This window comes from Scyliorhinus canicula, chromosome 2 (assembly GCF_902713615.1).
Source record: "Scyliorhinus canicula chromosome 2, sScyCan1.1, whole genome shotgun sequence".
Taxonomy (NCBI): Eukaryota; Metazoa; Chordata; class Chondrichthyes; order Carcharhiniformes; family Scyliorhinidae; genus Scyliorhinus; species Scyliorhinus canicula.
The window spans coordinates 142,616,269-142,638,858 of NC_052147.1; the positions used below are offsets into that span (position 1 = coordinate 142,616,269).

At 44.0% G+C, this 22,590-nt stretch overlaps 1 protein-coding gene across 1 annotated transcript in view; it reads right to left on the minus strand.

Annotated features, from left to right (window-relative positions):
• LOC119958709 (partitioning defective 3 homolog B-like) overlaps positions 1 to 22,590 on the minus strand; it is a 1,329,970-nt gene that overhangs the window by 1,026,208 nt on the left and 281,172 nt on the right. The window lies entirely within an intron of this gene.

The following is a 22,590-nucleotide window of genomic DNA, read 5'->3' on the forward strand; positions in this document are numbered from 1 at the left end:
TGGTGATAGAGTTGATATGGGGTCAGAAGCTTAGCCCAGTGTCAAGTATCACACAAAGGTTACAAACATCCTGGTTCAGAGTTGCTGGGGAGATGGATGAAGTTGGTGGCCAGGAAACGGAGTTTGTGATGGAGACTGAAGGCAACGGCTTCACTCTTTCCAGTGCTTCGATGGGGAAAGATTTCTGCTCATCCAGGAATGGATATCAGGCAAGCATTGTGATAAATCAGAGAGTTGAGAGATAGAGAGGTGTGGTGGTGAGATAGAACTGAGCGTCAGCGAGATACACACAGAATCCTGCATGTTTTAAGAACAAGGTTGCCGAGGGGCAGTGTTGACCAAGAAATAGGAGTCCAAGGATAGATCCTAGGAGGATGCTACAGGTAACATGTGGGGAGGGTAAATACGCCATTGCAGGAGATTCTCTAGCTGTAGCTGGATAGGCAAGAGATGAACCACGCGAGAGCAGTTCCAGTCAGATGGACAATGGAGAAGAAGCATTGAAGGACAATGGTAGTCAACTGTGTCAGAGGTTACAGAAAGGTCAAGGAGGAAGAGGGAGGAAAATATACTGTTGTCTCAGTTGCAAATAATTCTACTTGGGGCCAATTAAGGTAGTTTCAATAATGTGGAAGGAGTGGAAATCCAATTGTCGAGTTTCAAACATGCAGTTGGGGGCGGGGGGCGGGGGGGATGGGCACAGATTGGGAAGGCGGCAACAGGATCAAGGATGATGGCAGAGATAAGGGAGACGTGGTGAGGTGTTAGTTTGGCAAAGCAAAGGGGTTAAGAGTGTTTTTTTCTAAGGAAAACAGTGATGTCAGCAGATTTGAAAGGTGGAGGGAACAATAGCAGAAGAGCGGGGACAGTTAACAATATCAGTGAACCAGAGAGACCTGAAAGGGAAGCTTTGTTCAGTGGAAAGAGAAGAAGGTTGTCCTGGAGGGCAAGGTGAGCTTTGAGTAAGAATGATGAGAGATAGGAGAGAAGCTTGAAAAAGATACAAATTCATGGCTTGGAGAAGGGAGAGAAGTGGCAGACGCATCTGAACAATGATTTCAACGTTGGTAACAAGGAAGCATTGGTAAAGCATTGGAATGGACCACCCCAGTATGCCCATGTGCTTGTGAATGCAGGGACTATAATTCGACTAGTATGCACATCTGGCAAAAATCCAAAAGAAAAAAACCTATAAAGAGAGAAGCCACAAATTTTAATCATGAATTGTTCTATTCATTTAGCTGGGGAGATTGCTCAATGCGCTGGGTAATGGCAGTTGTGGAACACTGAGCAGTGGAATGTAAACATTGTCAACGGTTCTACAGATTCCTTCGTCTTGCTCCAGACAACAAATTCTCCCTAGCAAAGGAAAGCATAGTAAATCTTGCTATCTTGGATCTCCATTAAGAAAAAGTCACATATGCTCTGTAAATATGTTCTGCAAATTTACGGCTAATTGTGTGAAAATGGCACTGCATACCTCTGATCTGATAGAGGAATAGTCAGCTTAAGGTGATAGGGTTTCTCAGTTATTTATCCTCCTACAAATTAAAGGCTGTGTTTTCACAAAATGCGGACCCACACATCAAAAAACAGTACCAAATGGCATCTCTCCAAAACACCTTTTAGTGCTAACACTGCTCATAAAATACATCTAAAGGCAAGGCTGAAATCAAACCTCAAATGCTTCATTCACAACACTGGCCTTTTGAGGTGCTGAGCTGCAGAGTTTCCATTCAAACACGTCTCCACATCCCTTATTCTGCTTCACTCTTCAACCCAATCACTGCGCCCCCCCGGCCCCCATAACAACCTTTGTCAGTCCTCAATTTGATCCACATCTCAGCCCAGTGCAAATTAATCCCGCAGCATTCAAAACAAAAGCTCCAATTTTTCTGAACGCTCTACAACAATTTAAGATTTAAAATGCAATTTCATTACAAATCCCTGGACTGCAGGTCATTAATTCTCACATACAAACTGCCCACTTTTATAGCACAGAAAGACGAAAGGGTGTGTCCAAATAATTAACAATAAAACAAGCTTCAGCTTTGAGTTCTATTGCAAGATTTGATTGTCCAGACTCCTAGCCACAAAGTCATAACCACATATTCCTTATGGATGAAATGGCTTGGCGATAGAAATGCATTGGAGGGACGGTGGCGCAAAACACGCAATACCAGGTGAGATACTCATTCTACTCTGCTCCTGATATTCTGTTCCATTGCAGTCAATGGGCTTAAATATCAGGTGCATAACCGACAGTCGATCACTAACGCTCATTTTTGCCACTGTTTGAGATTGATTTCTAGCCCTTGGACTCGACAAGGAAAAATTACTGTCAGAGCTAACATTTCCACATTTTTACCTACTGGATAATATACATGTAAAAATAAATTATCTATGACCTTGTTCTCAGAACACTGCATTTCTTTAGATGGACTCTGATACAGGACACTGTATGTTTACTGGCAAATAACCTTTAGTGAAGTTGAGTGGTTAGATGGAAGATAGCAAATGGTGATATGAATCATCTCACTTAACACTGCAGGCAAGCGACATCTTTGGCAGCCTTCCGTCTCATGGGATGTTGCTTTCTGCCATCGTGGTCAGCGCTTTGTTCAACATCACCCAAGCACGGTTCAGGATCCCCTGTCAGACATGACAGTCTCTGCTACAGTTGCTGCAAAGGAAGACAGCTGGAGAAGATGCAGGATTTAATTGTCTGATTTCCCTGGGCCCTTTTCTCAGTCAGCTAAGTATTGTTTCACGTTGGCTCTTCCAATGACCCACCAGGCAAAGATCAGGGTTATCGACAATTGTCTCCCAGTTGTCAGGAACAATATCTGCCATCTTCATACCTCGTTTGCAGGTGTCACAAGTAGGCTTACATTAACACTGCAATGAAGTTACTGTGAAAATCCCCTAGTCTCCATATTCCGGAGCCTGTTTGGGTATACAGAAGGAGAATTCAGAATGTCCAAGTAACCTAATAAGCCCGTCTTTCGGGACTTTCAGTAGAGGTATGGAAGCCCAGGAGCTCATGACTCAGTAGCCCGTTCATTGTACAGAAGGACTCTGGTATATGGCTGTCATCCATCTGATGGACGTGTCTGTGCCTATGTAGACATTGTTGGCTTAGTAATGAGTGAATGCTGATGGAATTGGCATGCTGTAGGCCCTCTGAGTTGGTGATCTTGTCTGCCAATAGATGCTGAGAATACATCTGAAACAGCAAAGGTGGAAACTGCTCAGCCTTTCCTTCTGCCTAACATATGCTCCAGGTCTCAGAACGGCACAGGAGTGTACTGAGGACACAAGCTTGGTAGATGCACAGTTTGGTGTTCATCATCAGGTTGCTGTTGTTCTACACACTCTTCCTCAACTTGGACATAACAACTGCAGCTTTTGTAATGCACGTGTTGATTTCAGCAGCAAGTGTCATATAGCTTGGTGATTGTGGAATCTAGGTACAAGAGGCTATCAACAACCTCCAGCATCACATTGTCAATGCTGATTGATACTGATAAGGCAATGAACCTGAGCCATGATATGTCTTCCTGCTTCTGGTGGTCAAACCAAACTCTTACAAGCATGAGCAGTATCCATTTGCTGCTGAAGGGTGTTCCCCAACATGGAATACTAATACAGCAACATCGGTGTAGGACAACTCTTTGATTCTTTTTAATAAACATTTTATTCAGCTATTTTTTTGGTATTATAACAACAACACAATAAACAATGTACATGAAACTACAACATACTGCAAAAGCCGTCTCCCTCCCTTACAGGTCCCACCTTTATTAACCCCCTACTCTAAGCTAAACTAACCCTGCCCCCCCCCCCTTCCGCTGACGATTAATTTTCCGTGAAGAAATCGATGAATGGTTGCCACCTCCGGGCGAACCCTAACAGTGACCCTGTCAAGGCAAACTTGATTTTCTCCAAACAGAGAAAGCTAGCCATGTACGATAGCCAGGTCTCCGACTTCGGGGGCTTTGAGTCCCTCCAAGCTAATAGTATCCGTCCCCGGGCTACCAGGGAAGCAAAGGCTAGAACATCTGCCTCTTTCCCCTCCTGGATTCCCGGGTCTTCCAACACCCCGAAAATCGCCACCTCTGGACTCAGTGCCACCCTTGTTTTTAACATCGTGAACATGACATCTGCAAACCCCTGCCAAAATCCCCTAAGCTTCGGACATATCCAGAACATGTGGACATGGTTCGCTGGTCCTCCCGCATATTTTGCACATCTGTCTTCCACCCCAAAGAATCTGCTCATCCGGGCCACTGTCATGTGAGCCTGGCACATGTTGCGGACGCGTGGACTCTACTCAACGAGTCCGCCCATAGACCATCCTCTCTCTCCTCCCTGCTCCTCCTCCCACTTGCGCTTCAGCTCCTCGGTCTGTGTCTCCTCTGACCCCATAAGTTCCTTGTAAATGTCAGAGACGCTCCCTTCTCCTACCCACCCTCTGGAAACTACCCTGTCCTGAATCCCCCTAAGCGGTAGGAGCGGGAAGGTTGACACCTGTTTACGTAGGACATCCCACACCTGCAGATACCTGAATTTCTTTCCCCTCGCCAACCCAAACTTCTCCTCCAGCGCCCTCATACTCGGAAAGCTCCCCTCTATAAACATTTCCCCCATCCTCTCAATCACTGCTCTCCGCCACATCCAGAACCCCCCACCCATACTTCCCGGGGCAAACCGGTGATTATTACTGATTGGGGACCAGACCGATGTTCCCTCTGCTCCCACATGTTTCTTCCATTGCCCCCAGACTCTCAGGGCCGCCACCACCATGGGGCTGGTGGAGTAGGGCAACCCTTTGATGAGGACTTGAAGTACTTTTGTCTTGGACCGTAAGACGGACAAAGCTGAATGGCTTTCCTTCAGCTTTGGTATTTAACTAGAAATCCTCTGTAGATGAACTGAAGAATAATGAGAGCAATAAAGAGAAGAATATGACAAAGAGAATTGGTACCATAACACAACCCTGCTTGTCCCACTGTGGATCTCAAAGTGTTCTGCTGTTGCCCTGTCATAGCTGCTTTCACCCACTTTGTTGTCATGGAAATGGGAGATCACACTGAGCAGCTTTGGCATTTTGGAACATTGTGCACTATTGTGCAATAATGTAGGAGGGATGCTCAAGTGACCCGAGCTTATGGTTAGTACATACAGCACAAGGGTATTCAGGGCTGAAAGGGTTAATGTGAGACACTGGAGAAACAGGATTATCTGCATTTTTAAAAATTGATTTCCAGGATATGCATTGCTGGTTAGGCCAGCATTTATTGCCCATCCCTAATTGCTCTTCAGACTATGCTAGTGAGTTGCCTTCTTGAACCGTTGTAGCCTCTGTGTTGTAGGTACACCCACTGTCCTGTTAGGGAGGGAATTCCAGGATTTTGCCACGTGACAGTGAAGGAACGGGAATATATTTCCAAGTCAAGGTGGTGAGTGACTTGTAGGGGAATCTCCAGGTGATGGGGTTCCCAGTTATCTGCTGCTCTTGTCCTTCCAAAAGGTAGTGGTTGTGGGTTTGGAAGGTGCTGCTAAGGAACCTTGGTAAGTTACTGCAGTGCAACTGCAGATGGTACACAGGACTGCCACTGTTCGTCAGTAGTGATGGGTTTAAATGTTTGTGGAAGAGGGAGCAATCAAGCGGCAGCTTTGTCCTGGATGGTGTCAAGCTTCCAGGGTGTTGTTGATGATGATGTTGTATATGATGCTGTAAGAGACACATGATCAGGAGTCGAGAATATGAAAACTCATTGTTTAGCCTGAGCAATACCTATAAATAGTTAAGTTCCTCCAATAGACAAGTTACGTTCAGACATAGCCATGTCTCTGCAATTGTTCCTTAACTAGTCACAACCAACATACAATGTGGCGGCAGCAGTGAAGAAGCCTGAATCTCCACAAATCAATTTAGTTTGCAAGTCTGACCTAAAAAAACGTGCCAAAACTGAAAATCTCAGTAAGGCAGTTGAAAATCATCAAAAGAACTTCATTGAAGAGATGGAAGCTGTGAGGTAGAGGGAAAGAAATAAATTGCTCTGCTTTCTAAGCTATGTCACAACACGTAGGGTCCATGAAAAATTCTAATCCAGAAACAGAGTCAAAGGACAATTAAAGAAGGGTGAATAAACCTTGAAAAAAAGGCAACAAATCTTTAGATTAAAGGCGCAAAAATTCCATTTTAGCGAGTGTAGGTTTCAATACACCCGCAGCCCGGGGTCTGAGGTCAGTGCCATTACATGTGGCGACCGTGATTAAAAGAAAATTCGGCTGCTTAAACACAATTACCAAGCCAGAGGAAAGCAGTGAAAACCGCTTAATGGGAACTTCCAGAGATTAGTTTAAGAATTCTGCAAAGTTTAGGAACAATTGCCAAAAAGGATTACTGATCATAGTGGGCATCAGTGAAGGGTTGGCCAGCGTGAGAAAACTCCATCATTGCAACAAAAGTTTAAGAAATCCCAGGCAGATCTCCTAAGAGCTTAAAACAGCTATGCATCCCAAATTCACCTTGCCAGATTCATTTGGGTGCATGAAAGGACCAGTTCAGACCCAGATTTGGGCACGAGAGAGGAAAGAGTTTTAAGATTCAGAATTGCATCCGGATTGATCAATAATTCAGAGGCTGAACAATACATTCTGTACTCTACTGGAGCAATTGTTGATTATGCGATAGCAACAGAAGGCATCAATGAAACGGCAGACAAATTTGAGGAAGTTGTAGAAGACTTTAATAATTATTTTACTTAAGGCGCAACAAGATATTAGAAAGAAACAAGTTAACAAAAGGTTCAAAAGCCTAGTAAACCAGCAGGTACCTTCATCCATGGCCAGGATCAATTGATTGAGGGTTACAAGACTGGAGATCCTAAAGCAGAACTGCTATGAGACCACATCATAGTTGGGGTTACTGATGACACCCAATCTGACTTAATGCAATCCAAGGCAGATTTAACTTTGGAGAATTTGATGCTTTTACTTTGGAGAGGGTAATATAGTCAGAGGTCTGTCAACAAAATGGAATCATACGAAAAGGAAAGGACAAATCATAGTCCAGAAAACTCCTAAAGATGGAACAAAAAGAATGTCAAAGACACTCCAGGGAAAAAATCTTATGGAACAAAGGGTCATGATGCCATTAAACAATGCCAGCGTTGTTGTACCAACAAGCGAACATTGCCCTTAGAATCCCTAGAATAGAATCCCTACAGTGCAGAAGGCTGTTCAGCCCTCTGAAAGAGCACTACCTAGGCTCACTCCCCCACCCCATTCCCATAAACCCACCTAATCTGCACATCCCTGGACACTAAGGGGCAATTTTATCATGGCCAGTCCACCTAACTCGCACATAATTGGACTCCTGCAAAGCACTGCACAATGCTTTCATTATAAAAGGTTTGGATACTTTAGAAAGATGTGCAGAACTAAAATCTCTCGATACACGGAGGGAATTTTCATGCACAAGGCCATAGAGGACTCACTTCAGTGCTGAATTTTCAACACTCTTTACCTGGGCCAATAATTCAGCCCTTTTGCAAGATGTCATCCAGCAGACAGAGGATAAAGTTTTTCTTCTTGAAACCATGACAGACCAACTGGGTCAACAAGTGCCAGAGTGTAACTCTACCCCTTCATCACTCAGACTCTGATGAGCGAGTACAAGACAAAACTCATGCAGCAGAATAAAATAGTACAATACCCCATTCATCTGACAGCAGTGACCCTTTGTGAGTGCACCCACACCTATCCAATAGAACTGAACTAGGCAATGTCCAACTCTTTCACATTGTTGGACAGTGACCTTACTGCTACATCAGGGTTACTGGACCTTGAAGGAAAGCAAAATGTTGATCATGTGCCTTCCTTACAACTTCTTGCCCTGCTGAAATCATTATTTCCAAAGGCAGAAGTCCAGGATTACCCAAGAGCTCGCGAACAAGAGGCTACAAGGAGTCATCACTCCAGAAGTAAAGAGAGGCAGACAAAAATATCAAAAGGAACCAGGGTCAACTCAACACCCAAGGATAGGAAGCATATCAGATGCAAAGAGAGGGATGAACCCACAAACTCCAATCATGAGAGAGAAACGTCAGATTGAGAGAGGTATAACAGCAAGGAGAAGAAAAAGAGGATCAAGTCTCAATCCTGGTAAGAGAATCTTCTATTATACATTTGAGAAAAACAGATGTCGAGAGTCAAACCGACAATGCACCAGTTACTGCAACTCTTATCGAAGACCAACCAAGTCAAAGCAAGATGTTCAATGGGAAACACCTGGGGCAGTGTTCTCTGTCCTGCCGCATCAGATTTCTGGTGCGGCATGCCATCAGGATTCTCCATTTCGCCGACAGGTCAATGGGGTTTCCCATTATGGGGCAGCTCCACGCTGTCAGGAAACACCCGGGCTGCCGTCCAAATGGAGAATCCCAACGGTGGAGAATTCAGCTCCTGATTTTCCAAAACAGACAAGAGCTAGGTCAGGGAGAGTGGTGAAACCGGCAGACCAATTAAACCTCTGGAGATTTTGAGGGAGAAGGAGTGGTATGGAAATATAAATATAAAATATATTTGGACAAGGACTTGAGCAGTGAGGTAGGGGTGCGGTGAAGTGAGATGTCATATTAGGATGTTCAGGGCTTAATGTGTTAATGTGTGGGTCTGGAGAAACAGTACCGCCCACATGATGGTGTAAGAGGCACATGACCAAAAGTCAAGCAGGACAATGCACATGCCTTAACCGAGTAACACACGTCGCCTTGTAAAACTGCAAATAGCTACGTTCCTCCAACAAGCCAGTTAGTTACTGCTCAGTCATAAATATCTCTACAATTGCTCCTTAGCCAGTCACAACCAACAAACAACAGGACAGCAGTGCAATTTGAAAAATATCTTCAGAACAGGAATTGCAGAAAAACCTCCCTTAATGAGACAAGGGCATACTGTGGAGCATTTAGAGAGAAAAAAAAAACTTCTGATTTTGTTTCAGGGCAGGAAAGGTCCAGCATGCGGTGTATTTATGGATTACCACATTTCATAGCATTTTACAGAACAATTCAGCACGGGAGACTATCTACAGGTCAAGCAAATACATCTGTTGAAATGTAATTTTTTTTTATCCACAAAGTAGTGCAAAAAAAAAGCACTTCAAGAAACATACAAAGGCCTTGGAGAGGGAGAAGAGATAATTCACAAGGATGGTGACAGAGACGAGGGACTTTAATGGTGAAACGAGAGAATCTGTGATTTTTCTCCTTGGAGCAGAGAACAAGAAGGGGAGTTTTAATAAAGGGGTTTATAATCATGAATAATTTTGTTGGGAGTAAAGAAGCTGCTTTTAGTCACAGAAAACTGGGTAACTAGAAGACAGGTTTAACATTGAAAAAAAATACTACAAATATTCAGTAGACAGCATCTGTGGAAACAGAAAAACCAAGTTAATCTTTCAGGTCAATGACATTTTCTCAGAACTGGATAAAAGATGGAGCTGTAACAGGTTTTAAGCAAGGAGAGGCAGGGAAAGGTTTGAGAGGAGGAAAGTATTAAAGCTCAGAGAGGATGGAAAAGCAGGAGAAATTAAATGACAAATTCAGTGAGGGTAGCATTGTGCCAATTAACAAATTAGAAATGCAGGTCTAGACAAAGTGTAAATGACAATTGTAGAATCATAACCACCTCCCAGCAGTTGGTGGTAATGATCCGAAATTGTTGAACTCCATGTCGAGTCCAGAAGGTTGCAAAGTGTCTAATTGAAAGAGGAGATACTGTTTCTCAAGCTTTCACTGACCTTGATGAGAACAGGGTCGAAGGCCAAGGACTTAAGAGGTCAGAGTGAAAGTTAAGTGGAGAATTGAAATCATAGACAACCAGAACTCATTTGCATACTGAACAAAGGCGTTCGACAAAGCAGTCACCCAATCTGTATTTGGTCTCTCTAATGTGGAGCAGACTGCATTATCACCAATGAACCTTTTGGCTGAGGTCAAGTGTAGTATCTGCTCTGCCTTTTGGCTCAGATCTGGTATGTCTCTTTTGTGGAGGACATGAATTGGATTCAATTTGAATTTGAATTGGTTTTTGGAGCAGGCAAGGAGCTGGATCAGGGGTTCGTCTCTGACCACACTCCGAGCCCTGGCTTTGGAACTCAGAAAAAGTAATACCCTCTATTAAATTTTAGGATACAAGAAGTGCAAGTGGCGGCGTGGTATGGTAGCACGGTAGCACAGTGGTTAGCATTGTTGTTTCACAGCTCCAGGGTCCCAGGTTTGATTCTGGGCTTGGGTCACTGTCTGTATGGAGTCTGCACGTTCTCCCCCTTCTGCGTCGGTTTCCTCCAGGTGCTCCGGTTTTCTCCCACAAGTCCCGAAAGATGTGCTGTTTGGTAATTTGGACATTCTGAATTCTCCCTCTGTGTACCCGAACAGGCGCCAGAATGTGGCGACTAGGGGCTTTTCACAGTAACTTAATTGCAGTGTTAATGTAAGCCCACTTGTGACAATAAAGATTATTATTATAAGTGCATCGCTGTTTCACCCGGAAAGTGTGTTTTATACCTTGGCTGGTGGAAGGGGAGCAGGTAAAAGTGCAGGTGCTGCATCTCCTGAATTTGTACAAGAAGTGATGTGGGAAGTAGAAAGATGACTGAAGAGTGAACCAGACAGCGCAGAGGGAACAGTCCCTTGTGAATCTTGAATGGAAGGGGGCACGATGTGTTTAGTGGTGGCAGAAATGGAACAGGGTTTTCCATTGAAATAAAGGCTGGCAGACAGAAGGTGAGGGAAAGGGAAACCCCATCTTTGTTTTGGAAGGGAGGGGAAGGGCTGACAGCAGAGGTGGGAGAAATGAAATGGACATAGTCAAGAGCCCTGTTAAGAATAATCCTCAGTTTTATTTTTATAAATGTTTTTTATTGGGTTTTTGAACATAGTATATTTACAGTTATGTACACAGATTGACATATATATATATAATATATAGAGAAGAGAAAAAATAAAATAAAATAAACTGGTAGGAAATTGTGCACTAGCTCAACAACAGCAACTCTGTATAGTTAGCAATATTATTTTCAACAAATAGGTAGGCACCTGTTTGTGTGTGTGTGTGTGTGTGTGGGGTGGGGGGGGGGGGGGGGGAAAAGAGAACTGGGGAGGCACATGGGTGCCGAAGAAACAATTACAGTAGTTATGTCCAATAGAGAGGGGGCAGTACAAGAATGTAGAAGAATCCTCAGTTGAAGGGGAAAAGATATATATGAGAAGCAATAGTACGAAAGGTGACATTGTCTAAACAGATGACAGAGAATTGGAGAAAATGGCAGAGTGGAACAGCGTCCTTACAGAAATCTGGGTGGAAGAGAAGGTAGTGAAGTTAGCTGTCAAAGTCAATGGCTTTAACATAGACATTCACCAAAAGCTATCCCAGAAATGAAGTTAGAGAACTTGAAAAAGGGAAGGGACGAATTAGAGATGAACCATGTGAAGGCAAGGATAGGATGGAAATTAGAAGTCAAGTTGATTGAATTTTCCATTTGTGCATGAGAGCAGGAAGTGGCACCAATATAGTCATTGATGCCCCGCAGACATAAAAGGAGGGAGAGGACCAAGTGGAATTTGAAGAAGAAACATATCCAACTAAAAGGGGATAGGAGACTAGTTCTTTCAAGTCAGCTCTTTCAAAGGGCCATCACAGGCATGATGAGCTGAATAGCCAATTCATATGTCGTAATAGGGGTAGGCAGTATTCAGGTGGTACTTTAATTGGATTGGTAATGCAGAGACCCAGGGTAATGCTCGGAGGACCCGGGTTCGAATCCCACCATGGCAGATGGTGAAATTTAATTTCAATAAAAATTACAAGTCTAATAATGACTATGAAACCATCATCAATTTCTGTAAAAACCCATCTGGTTCTGATGCCCTTTCGGGGAAGAAAGAATCCTTACCTGATTCGCCTACATGTGACTCCAGACCCACAGCAATGTGATTGACTCTTAAAATGTCCTCCGGAATGGCCGAACCAGCCACTCAGTTTTAGGGCAATTAGGAATGGACAACAAATTCTGGCCCAGCCAACAATGCCCATATCCCATGAATGATTTATTCCAAGGAAAATAAATAATTAGATACCCAGGAAATTAAGTGAACAAATCAATAATGTGGTGACAAGAAAGACGATTTGATAACAGGTCTACAAAGTTGGTACAAAACACTATACTTAATCTAATTTGTTGCGGGGCCATGGAACAGAAAACAAATCAGCCAAAGGCTTCTGCTCCTAATTGCTCGCCACAAAACACTGCTGGAAAGCGCAAACATCCATTCATACTGAGTGAGAAGATCGGAGTGGGCCCAATAATAATGCCCATCAGATCAAAAGGTTGATGCATTATCCAGATTCAGCCATGGAGGATGGTCACTTTGGCAAAGTAGCAGACTGTGAGGCTGAGCCTCGGAAAACCAACCCAAGCAAAAGAACTGAAACAAGCATTTGCCTTTAAATGAGGTGACAGATACAATAAACGTGCCTTTGAAAATTGCATATGCCTTCTGCCTTTTGTTGGGGAAGAGGGATTTCTGTACCTGACTGGTTCATGGCATATTGATGACTCATCACCTCAAAAGGCGAGGACTGGAAAAAATTGGAAAAACTATAATTTAATTGAAATACATCATCATATTTGCGCAAAACATTAACCACCCAGGATAAGAAAAAACATCCTCCACTTGGTCTATAGATTAGTTGTGTTTTGTAAATGATGCTTCAATTAACAAGCAACTTTTGTGAGAGCAGGAATAACAAAGGTCCCATTTAAATTGCATCATCACCTCTGCGATCAACATCATAGCAAAGAAAATGAGGAGGCATACACATCTCTAAAGGAAGACCAAAAAGACACATGGCAGTAGCTCGAAGAGGAGTGAGTGAGTTCTCCCCAGTGTTCTGACCAGTATCTATCCCTCAACTAACATCACAAAAACAGATTTTCTACATTGATGTTTCCGTCACCTTGTTTTAAAAAAAATAAATTTAGATTACCCAATTCATTTTATCAAATGAAGGGGCAATTTAGTGTGGCCAATTCACCTACCGTGCACATCTTTGGGTTATGGGGCTGGGGTGGCATGGTAGCACAGTGGTTAGCACAGTTGCTTCACAGCTCCAGGGTCCCAGGTTCAATTCCCAGCTTGGGTCACTGTCTGTGCGGAGTTTGCACTTTCTCCCCATGTCTGCGTGGGTTTCCTCCGGGTGCTCTGGTTTCCTCCCACAGTCCAAAGATGTGTAGGTTAGGTGGATTGGCCATGCTAAATTGTCCAGTGTTCAAAAAGGTTGGGAGGAGTTACTGGGTCCCGGGGATGGGGTGGAGGTGTGGGCTTGGAAGGGGTGCTCTTTCCAAGGGCCGGTGCAGACTCGATGGGCCGAATGGGCTCCTTCTGCACTGTAAATTCTATGATTCTATGGGGGCAAGACCCATGCAAACACGGGGAGAATGTGCAAACTCCATAAGGACAGTGGCCCAGAGCCGGGATCGAACCCGAGTCCTCAGCGCCATGAGGCAGCAGTGCTAACCACCGTGCCGCCCTCTCCATGACCTTGTTGTCTGCAAATTGGCTGCCCGGTCTCTTGCATGACAACCATGACCTAATTTTGAAAAGAACTTAAATGGCTATAACATGTCTGAAGTCATGACAGATGCCATAGGAATGCAAGTCCCAATTCAGAAGGCAGTTTGGTTCCCTCTCATTGGAAGTAGAATAACCAGTTGCAAGTAGGGTCGGTCCTCAGTCATTTTGACCTCCAGTGGCCCAGTGAGTTTTTCCACAAACACTGAGAACAGTCCAAATTGTGAATGTGTTAAGATGTATTTAGAAGATTATGAAGGCATTAGAGAGGATGCATAAAATGTTTACGAGAAAGGTTCCAGACAAGAGGGGCTTCAGTTACATGGAGAGATTGGCAAAGCTGGGCCTGTTCTCCTTGGAGAAGATGACAAGGTTGAGTGAAGATTTGATTGTGTTGTTCAAAACCATTGGGGGGGGGGGGGGGGGTTCCTGGGTAGAAAAGATGGAGGGGAACTGTCCCTATTGGCATAAGAATGTAGAAACAGAGGACAGAACTCAAGGAGAATGGCAACAGAAGCAACGTGAATCTTTTTGTACATTCAATTGTGACTTTCAAAAAGAAGTTGGATAAGCACGAGAAGAGAAAACTTTGCAGAGCTGTATGAAAGGGCAGGGGTGATGGGGCTAGCGGAGTTGCCCTTGCCGAGAGCTGACATGGACAGAATGGACTGAATGGCCTCCTACTGGGCTGTAAGCATACTATGATAGGTGCAGAGCAGCATTTAATCCCGCAAAAGTCCAGTGATTCAAATCTCACTGAATTCTGCCTTCAGTTACTAGTCGGACAAAATCCAGCAAAAGGGGAACCAAATTATTTCAGAGAATTACTTTCAATGGGGCATTAAGTCTGGCAATTGTAAATTATGTTTTGTACGCGTGAAAGAGTGGCAGGTATAAAATAAGTCACATTATCAAAATAAACAACACTGAGCAGAACTGAAAATTTCATGGACAGGTTTATCTGAAGCATAAAAATGTTTTTTTTAGAAGAAGGTGAAGGTTATTTTCATGAAATTATATTATCTGTCACTCGCTTTGCGCGTTAAACTAATTACTTTGACCTAGAATATAGTAATTCCACAGGAAACACATTAGTTACCCCATCTCGGTGCCAAGCTGTGATATCTAGTCAACGTTCCAAAATACAATATGATGCTGCCCCCTACAGTATATCTTCCTGGGTAAGAAAATTAGTCCAGTGAATGACAAATCTGCATTTACAATAACAACTTGAACTTAAATAACATGCTTAACATTGTAAAACATCCAAAGGCGCTTCACAGAAGCACCAAACAACATTTGACTCCAAGCCACATATAGAGATATTGGGAAGCAGTCAAAAACCTTGGACAAAGAAGTATGTTTCAAGGAACCTCTTAAATGAAGAAATTGAGGTAATGAGGTGGAGAATTTTACAGGGGGAAATCTAGATTTTAAGACCTCAACAGCTGAAACCAACAATAGGAGCAATTAAAATCAATGGTGCGCAATAGGCCAGAATTGAAGAATTCCAGAGATTACACAGGGTGGGAAGAAGTTACACATATAAGGACAGGTAAGGCCACTGATGGATTTGAAAAGAAGGGTGATAATTTAAAAAATCATTGCTTAACTGGGAGCCAATGTAGGTCATTGAGCACTCAGATGATTAAAAAAAAGGGATGAGGTGCATGTTAAGACACAACAGCAGCATTTTGGAAGAGCAAAACAAATCCAACCTGACCATTCACATCAATCTACTCTGGACCATCAGTAAAGTGATGGAAGGAGTCATCAACAGAGCTATCAAACAGCACTTGCCTAGCAATAACCTATTCACCGATGCTCGGTTTGAGTTCTGTTGGGACCACTCAACCTCTGACCTCATTACAGCCCGAGTTCAAACATGGCTAAAAGAGCTGAACTCCAGAGGTGAGGTGACAGTGACAAGCCTAGACATTAAGGCAGCATTTGACCAAGGAGCCCAAGCAATACTGGAGACAATGGAAATTAGGCAGAAATCTTTTCACTCATTGGAGTCACACCCCAGCACAAAGGAAGATGGTTGTGGTTGTTGGAGGTCAGTCATCTGAGTTTCAGGACACCGCTGCAGGAGTTCTTCAAGGAGTTCCCTAGGCTCAACCATCTTCAGCTGCTTCACCGATGATCTTCCCTCCATCATAAAGTCAGAAGTGGGGCTGTTCACTGACGGTTGCACAATGTTCAGCACCATTCACAACTCCTTCAGAAGCTGTCCATGTCCAACTGCAGCAAGAACTGGACAATATCCAGGCTTGGGCTGACAAATGGCAATAACATTCACGCCAAACAAGTGTCAGACAATGACCATCTCCAACAAGAAATGAAATGAAATTAAAATCGCTTATTGTCACAAGTAGGCTTCGAGAGAACCTAACCGTTGCCCCTTGACATTCAATGGCAATATAATCGCTGAATCTCCCACTATCAACATCCTGGAAGTTAGCCAAATAAATACTGTGAATACAAGAGCAGGTAAAAGGTAAGGAACCTTGCAGTGAGTAACTCACCTCCTCACTCCCCATCTGTCTACTATCTACAAAGCATAAGTCAGGAGCGTGATGGAATACTCAGTCTTTGCCTGGATAAGTGCAGCTCCAACAACACTCAAGAAGCTTGACACCATCGAGGACAAAGCGGCTTGCTTGATTAGCACCCAATCCACAAACATTCACTCGCTCCACCACTGGCGACTAGTGGCAGCCGTGTGTACCATCTACTAGATGTATTGCAGGAACTCACCAAGCCTCCTAAGACTACTTTCCAAAGCCACGACCACTATCATCTAGAAGGACAAAGACCATAAGATATAAGAGCAGAATTAGACCATAGCCCTTCCAGTCTGCTCCACCATTCAATCATGGCTGATATATTTCTGATCCCCATTCTCCTGCATTCCCATAACCCATGATCCCTGTATTAATCAAGAACCTATCTATCTCTGTCTTAAATGACTTGGCCTCCACAGTCTTCTGCATTTCACAGATTCACCACCCTCTGGCTGAAGGAATTCCTCCTCAACTCTGTTTTCAAGGATCGTCCCTTCAGTCTGAGGCTGTGCCCTTGGGGTCTAATTTCTCCTATTAGTGGAAACATCCTCTCCACATCCACTCTATCTAGGCCTCTCAGTGTTCTGTAAGTATCAATGAGATGCCCCCTCATCCTTCTAAACTTCATCGAGTACAGACCCAGAGTCCTCAACCGCTCCTCATATGGCAAGTCCTTCATTCAGGGGATCATTTTTGTGAACCTTCTCTGGACCCTCTCCAAGGCCAGCACATACTTCCTTAGATACGGGGCCCAAATTGCTCAAATTATTCCAAATGGGATCTGACTAGAACTTTATACAGCCTCAACAGTATAGCCCTGCTCATGTATTTTAGCCAGCAGGCAAATGGGAACACCACCACCTGAAGTTCCTCTCCAAGCCACTCAGCACCCCAGCTTCAAAATATTTCAGAGTTCCTTCATTTTTGCTGGTCAGAATCTTGGAAGCTCCTTCCTAACAGCACTGTGGATGTACCTATGCCACATGGACTGCAGTGGTTCAAGAAGGCAGCTCACCACCACCTTCGCAAAGGCAATTAGGGGTGAGCAATAAATACTGGCCTAGTTAGTGAAGCCCACCTCCCTTGGATGAATAAAAAAAACTTGCCCACCTTCTACTTCAGATGCCACTTTCTTGCCCAATCAGTTAACTAGTCTTGCAATATGATTTTACATTATTTGCCAATCTACCAATTTTCTAAGGCTTTATCAATTTCTTAGTCATCTTTTGCAGATATACAAATCTCATGGTTATTACTCTTTTTGGTAAATTTCTAAGCATCTTCTTCGAACCTAATATTAACCTCAATTCTTTCAGTTAGCCAATTAGTTAGTCTTGTAGTCCTCAAGAGAATATATGTTCATTGCAAATTATGAATTATTTCATCATATTATTTAAACAAATTTCTCAATCTAAATCAGCAAACACTGCCTTCGTACCTCAGCTTTTTAAAAAAAAAATGAGACCAGAGTTTAGGGCTTGAACACTTCACTCTCAAACTTAATTCGGAATTTTATCATATTATGATCACTGTTCCCCAGAGGATACTTTACCACAAGATGGTACTAATTGACATTACAAATTTTAGATTGCCTGCATATCTGTTGGCTCAATATATTGTTCTCAAAAAACCTATCTTGAAAGCATTTGAGACAGGTTTTTTTAGAATATATTGAGCCAACAGGTATGTAGGCTATCTAAAATTGTGCAATGTCAATTAGTACCATCTTGTGGTAAACTTGTCCTCAAGATTACTTTGGCCAACGGGGTTTGCAGTTTCTAAGACTGAAGACACCACGATTATTGCACTACCATTGTTACAAACTCCGCTAATTTGGTGATTTATACTTTACCCAGCACCACATTATGATTACTGTTAAGAGTGCCTATAAACTACTCTCACCAGTGTTTTCTGTTATTTGTTATTTTCCAGCGATAGAACCATCAGTCGTCGAAACCTGCAAAGCTCACATTTTACGGGCCTAGCACCACAAACTGCGCCAAATCCCTCGATATTTCTAGGCTTGCTGTAATTGGCTGCCCGAGTGCCACAAATTTGCATTATAAATTCCTGGAGGCAGTGAAAATAAGGGCTTTGATGCACAGACCCAGCTTTAAGCTGCAAGGTTATTTCACATGTGAGTTGCAGAAAATAAGGCAGGATGGTCTCTCACATCAGAGGGTAAACAGGTATTCACACATACAACACCAAGAAAGTGGAGTAACAAATAAATACTTAGCATCAGGTCACCCTATGGAAATTAAGTGGGTTGTTTTTTTTTTAAAGTATTTTTATTCAAATTTTATATTTTTTTACATTTCACACACATGACCCTACAAAACAATATAAACCCAAACCCAACCCCAACCCCTGAACCCACCCCAAAACCCAAACCAAACCTCAGAACCTCCCCACCCCACCCCAGCAGTTGACTGTAACCAGCTCCCCGAAATGTACTATAAACAAACCCCATCTTTTATGGAACCCCTCACTCATTTCCCCCCCCCCCCCCCCCCCCCGAAGCGAAATTCACCTTTTTTAAGCGCAAGAACTCCATTGAATCCCCCAGCCATACAGAGGCACAGGGTGGAGAAGCTGACCTCCACCCCAACAGAACCCGCCTTTCAACAAGGCAAAGGATAAAACATCTGTTCCCGCTCCCATCTGCAACTTCGGCAAGTCTGACACCCTGAATGTGGCCGCCAGCGGACTGGGCTCTAAATCCACATGCAGGATCGCTGACATGGTGTTGAAGAACAATCTCCAAAATTTCTCCAACTTCGGGCAGGACCAGAACATGTGTACGTGATTGGTTGGGCCCCTCCCACACTGCTCACAAATATTCTCCCCCCCCACTCAAACAGCCGGCTCATCCTCAAATTTGTCAGGTGTGCTCTGTGTACTATATTTAGCTGCAACAGACCCAACCTCGCACATATGGTTGAGGCAGTCACCCTCCACACTATCTCACACCACAACCCCATCTCCAGTGCCAACCACAGTTCCTCCTCCCACTTAGACATCACCCCCTCTTTATCCTCCTCCAAGATCCTCCCATAGATCACCGAGATGACCTCCCCACTCCAATCCCATCACTGACAACGCCTTCCAGCAAGGAGGTACCACCGAAAAGATCGGAAAAACCTTTTTTGCAAAATCCCCCACCTTCATGTGCTGAAATCTTCACCACATGGAGCGCCAAACTTCTCCCCCAACTCCTCCAAACTTGCAAATCACCTGTCCAAAAACAAATCCTTCATCATCACTCTTTGCTCCTCCCAGCCCCGAAACATCGCATCCATTTTCCCTAGCTAAAACTCAGATCGGCATGAACTTTGACCCTGCCCCCAACCTACAAGTGCTGCCGAAATTGCCTCCATATTTTCAGCATGGCCACCACCACAAGTCTCCCAAGAACTTCCCTGGGGCAAACGGGAGCGGCACCATTGCCAGCACCCCCTTACAAGAGCCTGCCCTCCATCCTCACCCACAAAGCCTTTGTCTCCCTGCTCCAACCCCGCACCTCCTCCACGTTCGCCACCCAATAATGGTATAACAGGTTCGGAAGGGCCGAGCCCCAGCCCACGACTGTCTCCTTCTCTGAAGCACTATCCTATTAATCCTTGTCACCTTACCTGCCTACACACACGACAAAACCAATCTATCCACCTCATAAAGAAGGGCATCGGCAAAAAGAAACGGTAAGCACTGAAATAAAAATAAACACCGCAGCAATGCCAATGACCGAGGAAGATTGTTCCACCTCGATTGATCCGCCTTGACCATGCTCACCAGACTCGGAAAATTCAACTTAGGAAGCCAGGCCCAATCCCGAGCCACTTCCACTGCCAAATACCTAAATGGGTTGTTGCCAACTGAAATGGCAACTCCCCCCACCCTGACGTCCACCCCTGGAGAAGACACCACAAAGCACCCACTTTTCCCAAATCTAATTTATAGCCTGAAAAAGCCACAAATTTCCGAAGCAATCTCATTTTTTCCCCCGCTGAAGAGCCCAGGTTAGAGATATACAGCAACAAATCATCAGCATACAGGGACACCCTTTGCTCAAATCCCCCCCCCCCCCCCCTCCCAGCCCTTATCAGAGGCACCTCAGCACTATGGCAAAGGCTCTATAGCCAGCTCAAACAGAAGGGGGACATGGAGCACCTCTGCCCCTATGCAACGGAAAGTACTCAAAATTCATCTCATTTGTCATGCACACATGCCACGGATCCTTATGCAGCAACTTTGACCATGCCACAAACGTAGGCCTAATCCCAAACCTCTCCAATACAACAAACAAGTAGCTCCACTCTACATGATCAAACACCTTCTCTGCATCCCGCGCCGCAACCACCTCCAACTCCCTCCCTTCTGCCGGAGAAAGCACCACATTCAACAGATGCTGCACATTTGACAACAACTGTCTGCCCTCTACGAGCCCCATCTCATCCTCCCCAATTACCTCTGGAAGGCATCTTCCAACGAAAGTGCCAGCAACTTCGGCAATATCTTGCCGTCCACATTTAACAAAGATGTAGGCCGGGCGGCATGTGGCACAATGGTTAGCATTGCTGCCTACGGTGCGGAGGACCCGGGTTCGAAACCCGGCCCTGGGTCACTGTCCGTGTGGAGTTTGCACATTCTCCCAGTGTCTGCGTGGGTTTCACCCCCACAACCCAAAGATGTGCAGGTTAGATGGATTGGCCACGCAAAATTGCCTCTTAATTGGAAAAAAATAATTAGGTACTCTAAATTTATTTTAAAAAACAAAGATGTAGGCCTATGCGACCCACACTCCACCAGGTCTTTTCCTTCTTCGACAACAATGAAATGGATGCCTGTCCCATTGTCTCAGCACTGTCACCCTCGGTACCGTGTCCTCAAACATCTCCACCAACAGTGGCGCAAATAGTCCATAAATTGTTTTATAAAACTCTCCCGGTAAACCATGCGGCCCCAGTGTCTTAAGCATCTGCATTTTCCTATCGCTACCTGCACTTTTTCAACTCCCACTGGCTGCTCCAACCCTGCCCTCTCCTACTTCAGGATACTCCAATCCTGCCAAAACACCCTCATGTCTGACTCATCCTTCGGAGGCTCTGACTTATACACATAATTATAGAATTCCTCAAATGCCTTGTTCACCTGCTCCGGTGCCATCACCAGCTCCCCTGTCCCATCCTGGATCCCCCTAAGGAAATTAAGTGTTACAGTTATAATGTCTTCTAAAGGTTCAGCTGTTGTGTACACAACTTTCACACCAAGGACTTGGTTTGATTATGAACAGATTATCAAATAAAGTCATTTTCGGCAGGTTACGGCAGATCATTGAGTCAAACAGCACATTATGTAAACAATCAACTTGGTTAGGGGGTTAGGGATTTTAAAGTGATATAACACCAACACGTCACGTGCCCTGCACAAATGATGCAAGGCATATGGGGGTGTTTAGTTTTGTTATTATTTTCCTGCTTACTGTAGTTGAAGCACATAGTATCACATTCAAGTTTACATTTGCATCTACATTCCATTACCAACATACAATATGGCCAAACAGTTCAATGTCATCAGAAATCATTCTAGTACAATCACGTGGCTGCCAAATCTCTTTAAAGCCAAAGCTACCAACGGCGTCATTAAACATTGCAGCATCACCCACTCCATCCGTCTTGTCCTCAATGCAGTGCTTGATAATGGTATGAAAAGTAAACACAGTCCCGCATAAATTGAGAATTAAATATCTGTCGACACATTTAAGATAGTAATTCAATCTCTCAGTTTATAAACTGCTCCCAGGGTTTGCATGGTCATCAGAGCCACCCAAGTATTGTTTTGTAATCTTCCCATCATCTCTCAAGAGTAGATGCAGGTTCATGCACATGTGGTTCACGTTAGTTACTTCATTAAAGTAGATATTTTTTTAAATGGAGAAATCTATGGTATTTACATTTACATGCGTGTGCATTTTATAAACCAAATCATCGTTCCTGCAGACATTGTTGACTTTTACTGGGAGGAAAAGAAGAAAACATGACACAATTCCTGTTTTGTTATGCTCTTGATGTAGCACAAGCTTATTCTTGATGTGCACTCTGACAAAGGAAGGTTCAGACTTGGAGATAGCTTTAACACATTTATTAAACTGTTAATGATTCTCCTACTTGGATTCGACTCACCTGTTAATCCTGCTATAGCTACTCAGACTGACGAACCAGTCTGCTACAATCCACGTGGTGGGTGGGATGTGTTGAATCAACCCTGTGTACTCACCAAGTGTCTCCACTGGCAAGAGGAAGAGCATGTGTGCTGTGTCCTTTTATATGGGTTGGTGTAATGCCCCCCTGTGGAGTGTCACCTCTGCGTGTGTCGTGATT